The sequence below is a fragment of the Onychomys torridus genome, chromosome 23 (genome assembly GCF_903995425.1).
Source record: "Onychomys torridus chromosome 23, mOncTor1.1, whole genome shotgun sequence".
Classification (NCBI taxonomy): Eukaryota; Metazoa; Chordata; class Mammalia; order Rodentia; family Cricetidae; genus Onychomys; species Onychomys torridus.
This window is the reverse complement of record NC_050465.1, coordinates 65,964,440-65,978,948: the sequence shown is the minus strand read 5'-3', so window position 1 is coordinate 65,978,948 and position 14,509 is coordinate 65,964,440. Positions and strand designations below refer to the sequence as shown.

At 42.2% G+C, this 14,509-nt stretch overlaps 1 protein-coding gene across 1 annotated transcript in view; it reads left to right on the top strand.

Moving 5' to 3' along the window:
* Irs1 (insulin receptor substrate 1) overlaps window positions 1–14,181 on the top strand; it is a 54,247-nt gene extending 40,066 nt beyond the window's left edge. The window contains exon 2 of the mRNA XM_036173567.1: window positions 13,405–14,181. The gene's annotated coding sequence lies outside the window, so the exon portion shown is untranslated. The remainder of the gene's footprint in view (window positions 1–13,404) is intronic.
* Window positions 14,182–14,509: the final 328 nt, after the last annotated feature.

The window sequence follows — 14,509 nt, the reverse complement described above, 5'->3', positions numbered from 1 at the left end:
AGGAGTGTTTTGAAGATGATGATCATCTCCAAAGAACCAGCTTGTCATGGAGAGTTGACCCATCACAACTCTTCCTTCTATCTTTATGGGAGGAAAACACCAAGAGACCACATGACCAGGAAGGTCAGTTCCACGAGTGGCATGGGCTTAGGGCAGAAACCTCAGGTGAGTTCCTTTTTTAAAAAAAGCAAAATTAGGGAGAGCGTACTTTTGGGTTCTTCATAAATTATTCATTACAACCCATTCATTAGTGCTTGATAATAAGGCAAAATTGTGTGACATTTTGTCAGCCTTCTGGGCTACAGTCTGGAAAGAATAGAAGCTGTCATTTTTTTTCTTGTTATATGCTGGGACCACGACAGTTCCTGAGGCCGTATTTAAGGAGGATCTATTATTACTGTTATTACCTTAGGGATCAGCTTGAATAGCTAACTGTTTAATCATCTACAAATCAGTTTATTCTTTGTGTTAATGTTTTTGTGTTTGTGTGTTGAGAATGCTCTTCCAAGTCTCATCAGTGATGCTACCTGGACTCTCAGCCTTTTTCTCCCTTTTCATAGTTTTCTTTAAGAGAAGCTTAAAGAAAACAGACCTGAAAATGCCTTCCCAGGCAGAATGTAATGGAGCAACTGGAGTTCAGGTCTGTCTTACATTGTAACTCTTGTTTGCTTGTTTGTTTGCCTTTGTCTTTTGTTTTTAACAGTACGTCATCTTTCTAGATGGATACTTTGAATATCTAGGTAACAGCATTCTGATTTAGATGTAATCTAAGATTTAAGTTTAGAAAGGGAATTGATGCTAAAAAAGTCAACTGGTTCTGGGTCAGTGAAAATCCAATCCATACTTTTATTTTCACGCCTAGACACTTGAGGACAAAACATAGAACTAATAGTCACAAGTGGCTTAAATAAACCATCTCTTTGTTCCCAGTATCCTTCTCTTGTTGTCTCCCTACATTTGCATCTGATTGTGGGGACAGGTGTTTTCTCTACCTTATTGTGGAAGTAAATATAGGCCCTGTTCAAGACTAGTGAGTCAGTACAGGTTAAGCTGGGTGATGACACAGATTTGGGAGGACTAAATGTATCTCCTGGTGGAGTCCCCCTCTTTTTTCTTGGTCAGGATAGGTAGTCCAGTACTTCACCTTGCTCCTCTTCCCCAGACTATGGCCCTCTCCTCTGGAGTTAGTGCTTTGCTATGATACTGCATCTCTAAGTTTCTGTGGAGGAAGAGAAGGGAACCATGGCTTTGGACAGATTGGATTAACTAGCTGTCTTCTAGAAAAAAAAAAAGGTTACTGAGGAAACAGGACTTAGCACGAGTTGAGATGTAAGCAAGCATAATAGTTTTGAATAGGGTCTGGATATAAGGAGGGGCATATCGGGACTCCAAAGTAGCATGCCAGTGGTGGGCTCTAAATGTAGGAAGTCCTCAGACCTGGAACTGGTGAGGCAAGTACCTCATGCTCGTTCTGAGGGATTCTCAAATCCCAGAAGCAGTGCACAGTCACATTTGGATCATCCCACCCCCACTTTTTCAGCTGGAGGCAGCAGCCCCAAGGCAGGATTTCTCAGGCAGTATTGGCATTTTGAAGGCAGCTAATTCTTTGCCGCAGTTGACTGTTCAGTCTGTGGTGGGGACATTTAGCAGAAGCTGTGTCCCCTACCCAAGAGAAACTAATAGCCCTCCTCCTACTATACCCTATTTCAGTTAAGACAACCAGAAGTGTGTGCAGATATTACCAAAGTCCCCAATGAGCTAAAAAAAAAAAAAAAAAAAAAAAAAAAAAATTCCCACCAACCCTATCTGAGAACATTAGTCTAGAAACTGAGTGAACGGGTGGGAGATAAGAAGGGAGCTACACAGAGATGGTATCAGCCTCAAGTGCGTGTCTCAGATGAAGTACAGAGGCCCCTTGTGTGTGTATCAGTGGTCTAGCAGGCAGCCACACTTCTCTTCCTTGTTACTGTGAGTTCCTCAGAGTTTCTGTCTTCGTTCTCGATAAGGTACAAAATGGAGTGGGTGGCTGTGGACTAGTTACTCATATGACCACTGTGACAAAACACCTGAAGAAATAAGAGAAGAAGAATTTAACCTGGCTCTGGCTCCATAGTCAGTCATGGTGAAGAAGGTATGGTAGCAGAAGTTGCTCGCGATTGTGGCGATGGATGGTGGTGGTGGCTGATGGCATTGTGTCAGTGGCCAGAGTGTGCACTAGTCAGGAAGCAGAGAGGCTCATGCAGGAGTGCAGTCAGACTGACACCCCAGTGGCTCTCCTCCCACTGACCTGCTTCTTCCAGATATGCCTCACCTCCCAAACTAGCGTCACCACCTTCAGACCATGTGTTCAAACACATGAGCCCACAGAGAACATTTCCCAGCCAAGGCATAATGGTGGCTAAACAAGACATACCTGGTTCTCACAGTTCTGAAGCCTGGGGAAGCCGAGATCTAGGATACGGCTGATCTCTTGTCTGGTGAGGCCTTCCTCCTTGTTTGTTGGTACAGACAGCAATTTCTCATGTCTTATATAGGTGCCATTGTTCCTTTGCCCTCATGATTTAGTGACAATCCTCAGGCTCCGTTTCCTAATACCAGAATGTGAAGAATATAAAGGAAGCCATAATTTGTCTATAACACACTGATATAGCTCTATAACAATGCCTTGATTAAGAGCGGTCACTGTCTACTTATTAAGAATTGGGCACATTAGTCCTCAGGGATCTTTTGGCTTAGCCATACCACCAGCTATCCACTACAACATAGTGCAGCTTCAAATGTAGCCAAGAAACTTCCAAGCCAAGGACTTTTCCGAGTGAGAAAGTACAGAGGCCTGGGGAAATAGCCAGGTTTGGAAGGTGCCTTGGAAAGCATCCGTACCTGTTCAGTCCCTCTCAGAGTCAACGTGAAAGTGCTGGGCTTGGATCACACACTTATGGTCACCGGTGCTGGGAAGGCAGAGACAGGTGGATCCCTGGGACTCACTGACCAGCCAGCCGAACCGCAAGGTTCATGTGGTGTCTTGAGGAATGACACAAAGTTGATCTGTGGCCTGCATATGTGTATACATGTAAGCAAACACACACACACACACACACACACACACACATGGGTGAGAGAGCCAGTTCCCTAGAACCAAGTGGAAGTGACACTTGAAAGATGAAAGCAAAGGCCTTTGGGGTCAGCAGGTGAAAGGTCACCCACTTTGCCAGCAGAGAGAATTTTGCTTCTTTGTGTGAGACAATAAAGAACTGTTTGCAGTTAGACAGGAATCTACACCAGCGTCTTCTTCCAAGGCCTGGGAGTTGCAGGCAGCCATGTACGCATTATCAACTCTGTCAGATTTTCTTTCAAAGCACCCCTCACCCCTGCTCCACTCCTCCAGCTGCCAGTGGTTAGACTCCACTGCAACTGGCATCAACTTCAGCTTTTCAAGTTACTCAGGCAGCCCTGACTGGTCAGGGCACTGTCCTGTTCAGTTCCTTCAAGACGAGAGATTGAAGGAAGGAATTTAGAAACCCAAGCCACCCAGTTCCTCCCCCACAATGGTAAACATGCTTTAGAAACGGTGCATTAAAACCACCTCCGTGAGCACCCCTCTAAGTTTGATCTTGTAGTTTCTTTGTAAAGGGCTTAGAAAGGGCAAGGGGCTTCCAGCTTCTAATTTCTTTAAGCAGCAGAAGTGACCTTTTGCAGATGGCATTAAGACCTCAAATGAGTGTGACTCTCCTGCTACTTTAACTACTGCTGTGCCCCATCCATCGCTACAGGGCATAGTGTCAACATCTCTACTGCCGTCCACCTTTCTTCTCTCTTCTGTCATTTCCCATGCTGCCTTCCCTTCCTAGTAACTGTATCTCTCTTCTGAAACTACATCTGGCTTCTGCCTTCAGCTCTAGCCGGTCGCTGGAGTGTGGTTTCTGGACCCATTTGTTCTTGCTAGTTCCATAAGCTAGGCTCAGCTGGTATGTTTTCTGTTATCATGAGGATACCTGAGTGCCAAGGATTTCTAGTTCTTAATCAGAGCAGCCACAAAAGAGCCACAGATTAGGGACTTCTGTGTCATGTGTAATAAGAAGATTCCATGTATCACCTCACTATAGCTCCATGATAACTCTATACTCTTGTTATTGTTATTTCATGTTGTAGATGAAAATAATTAAATGTCAGGAGAGTAAGTAATTTGCCTAAAATCACAGAGCATAGAACAAGGAGAGAGGTAATACAAGTCATCTTAGTTTCTATTTACATTTTAATTTGTGAATAAGTTTGGAGTTTGGACAAAACAATCAGTTATTAACAGACATCAAAGTGATGCAATAGCTCAATTTTCATTCTTAGAGTATCCTTTGGCAGGTTGGCTTTCCCAAAAATGCATTTTAGAGTTCATTTCTATATAAGTTACTCATTTATCACTTGAGTGGTGACAGTCCAGGGTATCCTTGTTAATGTTAACTATCAACTTGACACAACCTAGAGCCACTTGGGTAGAGAGTCTTAATAAGACACTCTCTAGATCCAGTTAGCCTGTGGCCAATATCTCTGGGTATTGACTTGATTGTTAATTGACGTCAGAAGATCCAGCCCATTGTGGGCAGTACCATTCCCTAGTCAAGGGGTCCTGACAGTATGAGAGAGGAAAAAGCTAGCTGAAAACAAGCAAGCAGGCAAGCAAGGACACGTGCCTTTGCTTCGTTCTTGACTGTGGATGTAGTATGACTTGTTTCAAGTGTCTGCCCTCATTTCCTCTTAATGATGGATGGTTGCCTGGAATCGCTGGCCAAAGAAGGCCCTTTCTCTTCTAAGTTCCTGCTGTCAGTGTTTTATCGCAGCAGTAGAAATGAAAACAGAGCACTGGGGAAGTACCCATCACTGATTTACTGTGAGGAGCATTTGTAGCCCATCATTAGCACCACCCATTCCGTACAAGTCTTCCATGTGGACTTGTGTTTTCAAACGTGGTGGCCTGGTTTTCTAACTTCCCTTATTTCGTTTACACTCCATCTTAGCTAAAAGGCCAAGGAGTGATAAGATTTTGTTTAAAATTTAGCCTCATACTCCAAAAGCTTGTTAGATGGTATTTCCTTAAGAATTCTTAATTTGAGATCAGTGAGAACTGTGGGGTTTAATACATTTGGAAATAATGCTGTATTCTTATGTACTTTCAATTAGTTTCAGAAAGAAAGTGTTCTTTTATTAGTTCAACCCCCCCCCCCACTTTTTGGGAACTGTTCACTTAATTTCAAACAAAGATCAAATTCACTACAATATGCCCTTCCCCACCCTGGCAGTCTCCTTAAAGTAAGAAGGGAGCCAGGGCCACACAAACAAACTTTTTCCTTGCGATTTGACATCAGGGTTTCCTGGAGATATTAAATAGATAGATGTGTGTAGCGGGGTAAAGAAAGTCTTTTTCCTGACATTGAACTCCCAGGAACTGTTGGGAGTGGCGATGTCCTCCAGTAGACCGGTTTAAACCACCTTCCGTGTGGGAATCAGGCCACACTGCTGAGGTGCTCTGTGGTTCCTTTAAAAGTCTCTTGTTTGGCTCCATAGACTTTTCTTGCATTACCAAAATCTTCCATAAAGTTAACCACAAGCATAATACCGGGGACTCCGACTCACATTTGTGGCAATCAAGAAGTAGATTAAACACAGGTTTTCCTATTTCTCCAGCTGCCAAAAGTGATGTCAGTTGTGGTAACGATCGTTACCTCAGTTCCCTGCAGATCCAGGGCCGTCTGTGTGAATGTATGCTCTGGGCCCTGTTCGCACGTTGTTATGGAAAAACTGATGATGGTTGGGAAACAACTGGGTATCCGGATGCTTGGGAAACAACTGGATATCTGGATGCCCACTCACATGCAGTCAGGGGTTTGCTTTCTTGGAGCAACCAGACTCGAGGGACAGAGCACACATGAGAGCCAAGGAAAGGTTGTGGCCATAGGTCTGCCTCCTTCCCTTTTGTCCAATTACAGAAACTGTGTTGCAAACACTTTTTACTCTCTCTACACCACATTGTAAAGGAAGCCGTGATGTAATTTACATCCACTGGTTTGTATCTAAGCCAGACTTATAAATTCCATGTCTTGTGTTCTGACCATTATAAACAAAATAAAACCCCAAACCCAAAAGTGACGTGATGTTACAATATAAATTTCAGAACTAACTAGACTGTAATTCCAGTAAGAGAGAATATGCTGTCGAAACAAACCCCAAAAGTGTGAAAGACTTCCTGCCCCATGGCACTTCTGGTCAGCGATGGATTGTAGAAGAATTTTTCTAAGTCTTTCTCCTTTGATTCTGTCATATATGTGGCCATACATATTACTTATTTCGTTGTTCTGACAAAGGCAGCTTGGGTATGGAAAGGTTTATTTAAGGTCATGATTCAGGGACACAGTCTATCATGGTGGGGAAGTTACGGCCGGAGCAGGAGACAGCTGGTCACGTGACGTTCCCAGTCGGGAGGTTGAGAGAGGTGGCTACTGTTGCTCAGCCCACTCTATGGTTTTCATTCCATGGATCCACGTCCACATTTAGGGTGGGTCCTTCTTGCCTCAGTTAACGTAATCTAGAAACTCTCTCAGCAACACACACAAAGGATTGTCTCCTGGGTGATCTAGATCTGTCAAGCTGACCAAAATGACTAATCACAGTAACATATGGTCTTGATGGAAACATCGAAGGCATTTTGATTTACCTGTCTCCCGGGACACTGTTGTGCCCTTGATACCATTCGCTTTATTATTGTGCTCCCCCCTAATTAATTAAAGGAATGCAAAATTACTTTGGTTTAAGGGGATTTTTAAAATTAATTTTATTTTATGAGTGTTTGCCTGTGTGTGTGTGTGTGTGTGTGTGTGTGTGTGTGTGTGTGTTGTGTGTATGTGCACTACATGTGTTCCTGGTGCCTACAGAGGCCCAAAGAGGGTTCTAGGTGCCTTGGAACTAGAGTTACAGATGCTGTAAACTGCCATATGGGTGCGGGGATCCTGGGTCCCTCTGGAAGAGCACCTAGTGTCCTTAACCCGTGAGCCGTCTCTCTAGCCTCAGTTTAAAATATTTTTGAATTTTATTTAAATTTATTATTGACAACACACCTTTACTTATTGAGAACTGGACGTCTTCATTTAAATTTCTTTCCCCCATCCCTAATCATTTTGAGAAGCTTCCAGAGCACAGTGGAAGCCAGAAAAAGAGGAACCCACAGTGGGGCAGCATTCACCCCAGTAGGCCACCAAGGAACCAACAGGCTCCATTGCCTCCTTGGTAGATCTTGATTTCTCCTTTTAAACACAGCTTGCCTTTCTTCGTTGGTGGTCTCCTGAAGTCACCAACCCTGCTAGAAGGTCCTTTGTGGGCACAAAGGGGGAATTGGAGCGAGATTAGCCTCTCACATGTTGGCACTTCATCCTGGATTTTCTCCCTGGCAACCCTGTGCTCATGAAGGTCTGGCCAGCAACTTTGTTATTTTCACCAGCTCTCCCCATGTGACTGGCACCAGGCACGAGCACTATTTAAGCAGCTCCATTAAAGCATTCGTTTGGTCTGGTTGGTTACCCTTTGCCATTTAAGACCACAAAACCCAGTCTTGCCAACTTAGTCTTGGCTAGTTTGAAAAGAAGTTTTCTTTCTTTGGCTTAAATGCCTTTCCATGTTCCAGTGTCAGGTAGCAGCTAAGTCCCTAACTCTAACTTTCAGTCAACCTTAACTATCTTGGTGTGATCACTGGAAGACATTGAAATAGACAGTACTTTCTCACTACCCAGTTTCACCTCCTTCCAAAGCTTCAACTTGTCATAATACTTTGTAACTCCACCATCTAGAGACCAGATAAATTCTCCTGTGCCCCAACCTTTCGAACCTCTCTGGACTTTGCTTTCCTTTTCTTTAAGTGGTCAGTTGGTAGGGTTGGCAAAGATGACTCTCCATCTGACTCATATGCTAGAGCTCTGTCAGTCACAGGATCCTGTTAGTGGTTCACCGTCTACCAAGTAGGTTGGTGCTTCCATTTCTTCATCTGAGATTGTGTGGTAACAAACGTTATAATTAAGGAGTATCAGTTTATTGCAGTGTGACAACATTTGCAACTGGTGTATCTAATTTTTGTTTTGCTATTCTTTCATTTTCTAGGTTCATCTACTAGATTGAGGAATGATTTTTAAAGTCTTCTTGGAGTATGTTATTAATAAATCAGCATTCTAGAAAATATGATACCAGGAGTAATTGCAGTAGCAGCACCAGGGAGAAAGCTGGAGGAATAAGTGACAGTGGCATGAACTTGGATGTAACTGTGTGGAAATCAGGACACAGCCCTTTAATCCTAGCACTCTGGAGGCAGAGGCAGGTGGATCTCTGAGGCCAACCTGGTCTCCAGAGTAATTCCCAGGACAGCTAGGGCTACACAGAGAAACCCTATCTTCAAAAAGCCAAAAACAGACAAACAACGAAGAAAACAGTAGACCTGCAAACCCAGGGAGATGTCTTCCTGGCAAAGTACTTGCCCCACAAGCATAAGGATCTGAGCTCAATCCCCAGAAACCCTTTTAAAAAGCTGGGTATGGTGGTGTGTACAAGTAAACCTAGTCCTGCGAGGCATAGGTGAGAGGATCCCTGAGGCTTGCTGGGCAGCCTGTCTGGCTGAATACTGTGAGCTTCAGATTTAGTGAGAGACCCAACTAGACATATGAGGTGGAGAATTGATGGAAGGTGATACTGGATGTTAGTGCTGGCATCTCAGCTGCCATCTTGGACCAGAGACCAGTGCCCAACAGGAATGTCTGAATTCCCAAATTTCCACTTCTTCCCTCTCCATTTCCCAGTTGGGAGAGCAAAGCCGGGAAAAAGCAGCAGCCTACCCAGCTTCCAATTACAAACAGTGAATTAGGAAGATGAGAAAAAAGATAGGGTGCAAGAGGGACTTTTAAAACGGGCCAATAATTTCACACAACTCCCTTCACTTGTTTTTAAGACTGTGAAAGTGCAGAAGGATGATTTGAATGTTAGTTTTCTCTTTTTTAAAAAAATATTTAAAAATGAATGCAGGGTTGCAAAATGTCAAACCTTTCATGAATTAACATGAATTAACAGTTACCCACAGGTGCCAGGCATTATAAACAATGTTTTTTTCCTTCTTTAGATCTCCCTGTATTTTGTAGTGTTCTGTGTTCTAACTTTCCTAAAAACACGTATTTATGTTCAATGAAAAACTAATGTGCTGTTTTGACACTATTTTTGACATGCAGTGGATTGAATCCAGGACCTTAGTACATGCCAAAAGAACCAAGTATCTCTCTTCTAAGCAACATTCACAGACCCCGACACATTTACGTAGAGGATTTAATTGGTTGGAAATTGTCATGCTAAATACACAGTGAGATTTCAAACAGCCATCTTCATGGAAGGAAACTCAGCTCTCGCAGACTTTTTAAAAATACCATTAGATGAGGGAGGGTTACTTTGTGGACATTTTTTTTTTTTACTCCTGTTTCCTAAGAATCAAGAACAGTAACCCTGGTCAAACACTTAATACTATGTTGCACTTGACTCTACAGAATGGCAACAAGTTTCAAAACATACCAGCTCTGACTGAAAGTGAGTTGCTGGAAGAGTACAGACCCTTCCCCTGCTCTTCTGTTTTAGCTGCATGCTTTTTTTCAACGTTCACAGTCCAAGCTGATCAGTCGGCCAAAACAATGTGAAAGGAGGCAAAAGCTGTGTTTATTTTTCAGCCCGAGTAGGCCTAGTTTAAGTGGGTACAGTTCCGGAAGATGTAAATTCTTTCTGGATGCAATAATGCAGTAATCTGTTGGACTCAAGTGGCATTGCTTAAGTGTTGACTCATTTGATCATGCTTTAAAAATTACATTTTTCATTTTCTGGCAGCAGGATTAGGTGGGTTTTATCTTACAAGAAGATACACACAGGAGGAGGGCACAGTAGATACTGATGTGGTGATGAAATATTGTCAATGTGTAATTTCCTGCTACTAAATCTTGTGACAGGTGCGTAACATTTCTGAGTTCAGAAGTTATTCCCCAGAGATGTGACTGGAGAGAAGGTATGACAGAACATCACCACTTGATATTTGCACTGTGTCTTCTGTTGAGGAAATGTGTTGCATTTGGTTCCCATTTTATGCATAGGACCAGTGAGCTCTTACATTTGGAAAGTAGAGTGACCACATGGTATGGGTGACTGGTGTCTGCCATTAGAGGCTGTGCAGATCAAGGACATTGCATGTACCTATGGCTGTGTCATCTTTGTTGTTGCTTATTGTGTCTGTGGTCTCTGTAATTGCATCTGTGTTTGTCAAAGATATTTATTGAATTGCATGATGGTGAGAATCCAGTGCGGTTATCCTTTTTTTTTTTTGAAACATATTCCTAAGTTCCAAAGACATATGCACCTAGAGCTTAGCCTTTCATTCCTGTACACTGGGTGTTGCAGGTTCAGTCTGTTTAGATTGCAAGAGTGTGGTGATAAGAATATGGAAAGACGAACATAAGTCTCATAAAGCCTTGGAGAGGTCTGTCTGTGAAGTCTATAGTCTCTCCCTGATGTACAAGAAGAATGAAAGCCTTTGAGCTTCAGTCTCGAAGCTCTCTGGCTTTAGATAATAGGTCATGGGGAACCATCAACCCTGCTTATTCGCCCCCCCCCCCTTTATTCACCATATTTGGCTATGAACGCTTTTTGGCTGCGTCTACAGATCAAATGTGCTTTCCAAGAGCCAAGACTGGCTGCTATAGAAACCATGGGAAAGACTGTGCCTGAGATTGAGACGGCATCTCACCAGCATTGCTGCAAACAATGGCTACATGATGGGAATGAGCATGCTGCCTCCAAAGGGACCACTGACAAGGGTGGTTTTCACTGGTGTTGTCTGTGTCGTTACCTGGTGGCTACTTGCTTTTCTGTGCAGTCACAGGTTCACACCATTGTGCAAAGCCAGGCAAGTGTGCACTTTGGACTCCCTCTGTTCTGTCCTTCCCACATCAACTCCTGTTTTCACAAGTCGGTGACACTTGTAGCTGAAGTGTGTGTTCGTAGGTTTTATATCAAAGACTTTTTAAAGCAGTGGGCTATGACTTTGGGAGGAAGCTATTGGATGAAGGTATATGTTGTTCTTTTATTTCCTGCTTTTTGGACATGCTTATGTAAAGTTACAAAGTGGCGCCTGGTGGTGCAAAGCAATGCATGTAAGCATACAGCAAGGCTGTCTTGGTGTCTCCCCTCTCAGGGTCCCCTAGTCTCTGCCCTGTACACCCATGATGCAGTTTGGCATGTGTGATGATAAACCTGGGTACATTTTGTTCCCAACCTAAGCTGTTCGTCAGCCTTCTGGAGGAGAGCCAGATATGAAATGAAAAACATGCTGTATGCCCTTCATTCCCTGACTCCCTCTGCATTGTATCATTGGCAGTTTCTTTTCATAGGTTGTTTAATAGCATGTGGCCCACCTCATTTTAGGCCCAGAGCTGTGAATCTCTGTCTAGCCATCTCTTGATATTCTGATAGGAGTTCAGAAGAAATTGAAAAGTAAATGAGAACCCCAAAACCCATGAAGTAAATTCTATCTCACTGCAGTTAGAGGGAGAAACTCAGGACACTTTTATTTGTTTGTTTTTACTTTGACATCTCTAGGCTGGAGTCTTTATTATTAAGCAAAAAGTGGCTTGTCTTTTAGAGGCAGAGTTAATATTTTAAAATAAATAGAAACCTCCTCATAAAATTAGAGTCTTCGTTTCATAAACTTGGACTTATCTGAAATCCAGTATGTAAATAGTAAATGTTAATGGATCAGAGTCATAACCAGCCCCTTAAAAAGGAGATAGAGAATAGGCTTGGGGATACACACCTATAATCCCAACATTGGAAAGGATGAGGCAGGAGAATAATGAGTTCAAGGACATCCTGGGCTATGCAGCAAGACCCAGTCTCAAAAACTAAACTAGGGGGAGCCCAGGGAGGGGGGGAAAACAAGTTGTGTTGGTCAGTATTTATGCGTTTGAGTTTTAGAAGGCATTGTCCTCCTCCTTGTATCTCTTGGACCTCGAACTTATCTGAAAGCTTTGCCTTTGTTATTTTCCCTATAATTAGATAAAGACCTCCTGGACTGTTCATAGAGGTTTCCACCATGTACCTGCCCTAGATCCAGATATTTACCTCTACATGTTCTTTACAGTCATTGGCAGTCCTCTGGAGCTGCATCCTTCTTATGGTCTACCCATTGCTGGTCTCTTACCGCCCTGAGCCTGTACTATCATGTCTTCAATGGCAAGTCTGTGGCATGCCTGCCCTTTGTTCAGCTCGCATTTATTAAGTGCCTGCTATGTGGCAAGCCTTGTACAAACACTAGGGTGACAATCCCTGTTTCCACATCCCCGGATTATCCCTTTTTTTCCAAAGGCAGCCAAATGTGTCAGTGAGGTACTTAACTAATGTTCTTAGCTAGAAGCCCTCTTCCTTTGTGCACCTAGAATGTTCCCTGTGTGCACCTGTTGTGAAATTCACCTGTTTGCTTCACATTCTATCTATTTATAATGAAACTCTCCTGCCTTTCTGAGACTGCTAGAAGGCAAACTTCAGCACAATTTAACTTTGCATACTCCATGGCACTTAATGTAACCATTTTTCTCATTCAACAAGTATTCGTGATAATCTATTCTGTTGCAGACTGTTCTGTAAATATTGATACATATAGATTAAATTCTGAGTGCATGAAAAATAGGTACTGTCTGATGTAAAACTTGAAAGCAAGAGATGTTTTCAGGAGTTCATAAAGGGTCTTCTATCTGAAGGGGAATGACAGATAATATCCCGCTGTGGTGAGCTTTCTTGAATTGCAGAGAAGAAATGTAATGCTTTTCCTTAATAAATTTCTATTACACCTAAATGGGAAGTTTGAGTGTAGGCTCTAACTGTTCATTGTATTTTATAATATCCTTTTCTTTTTCTTTTTCTCTTTTTTTTTTTTTTTTTTTTTGAGCTGAGGATCGAACCCAGGGCCTTGTGCTTGCTAGGCAGGCAGATGCTCTACCACTGAGCTAAATCCCCAACCCTTATATTTTATAATATTTTAAATGAGAACTAGAATGTACATTTTGGCTTCAAACATAACCCCAAAGAATTGCTAAAACTCTGAACTGTATTGATCAATTGGTTTGTTTGCTGTAGTATTGACTACTTTAGTTTGGGACTGCTGTAAACAAATACTTGCATTTTGAAAGAAAACTTAAACACAATGTGTTAGTTTTATGTAGGTGCACACTACTACTTATGCCTGTAACAGTTGATCTCATACAGTCTTCCTTCTGAAAGGGTTGAGATTGAATTGTGATTGAATACACATTTTCAGTTGCCCGTGATAACGTAGTTTTCCCCCCACTTTCTTTCCAGAATGAAGACCTAAATGACCTCAGAAAATCTTCCTTTAACTCATGGGTACCCAGACTCAAACTATTTCACAATTCACAAGCAGAACCTCACGTCTTCCTCTTCAGTAGATGGTACGATGCATCCATTACAGTTTGTTTACTTTGTACAATCCTCAGGAGTTCATTGACGGAACTGCACGTTCCATATTGTGCCAAGCATCAAGAAAGCACTGTGACACTGGGGCGATGAGTCTGCGTAAACTTCGTCTTGAACCTTAAAGACTTAGCTGACCATGATGAGCTGGTGTGCCCACCACCATGCCGCAAGAGAATGGTTTTATTCTCATCGCATCTACAACGTACGTTTCATCGACTCTGAAAGCGTGTTCCATGAAGCACCACTGTAAATTATTTCATACGGAACTGTTCACATTGGGTGGAGAGAGATTATTAAATATTTAACATAGGTTTTGATTTATATGTGTAATTTTTTAATGAAAATGTAACTTTCCTTGCAGCACATCTTTTTTTTTGGATGTGGAACTAAGGTATTCAGTGTTCTGTTATAAAGAGTGGAGCAAATGCTTAAAATAAGGCTAAAAAGAGTAGTCTAGGGTATGATCCTTGTTTTAAGATTCTAATTCAGAAAAATAATATAATAAGAATCATAGTGCCATAGAAGGTTCTGTACTGGATAGTTATACTTGCTGATATTGTCTCTTGTAATATAAACTTGATGTTGAGATGAGTTCCTTTTAAAAATTAATCTTAGGGGTTTTTTTGTTTTGTTTTGATTTTTGGGTTTTTTTGGGTTTTTTGTTTGTTTGTTTTGTTTTGTTTTTTTCAAAATGGAAGGAGGATGTATTCTACTGGGGTGTTTTCAATTGTCAGCTTAGAGTTGGTAATTGAATGGAAGCGAAATTGTAAGAAAAGAAAACCACAGGTTTTCATTGTATATACTGTAGAAGAAGGAGACATGAGTGATCCCTTCAAGTCAAAAGCTCTCTTAGGAATGAAGAGTGTGGGTGTTTTTAATTCTGGAAATGTCTTTCTGTTCATAATGAACTAGGCACTGTTGATCTCCCCCCTCCGCACTCCTATAAGCTTTTTCCTCCCACCCCCACTGT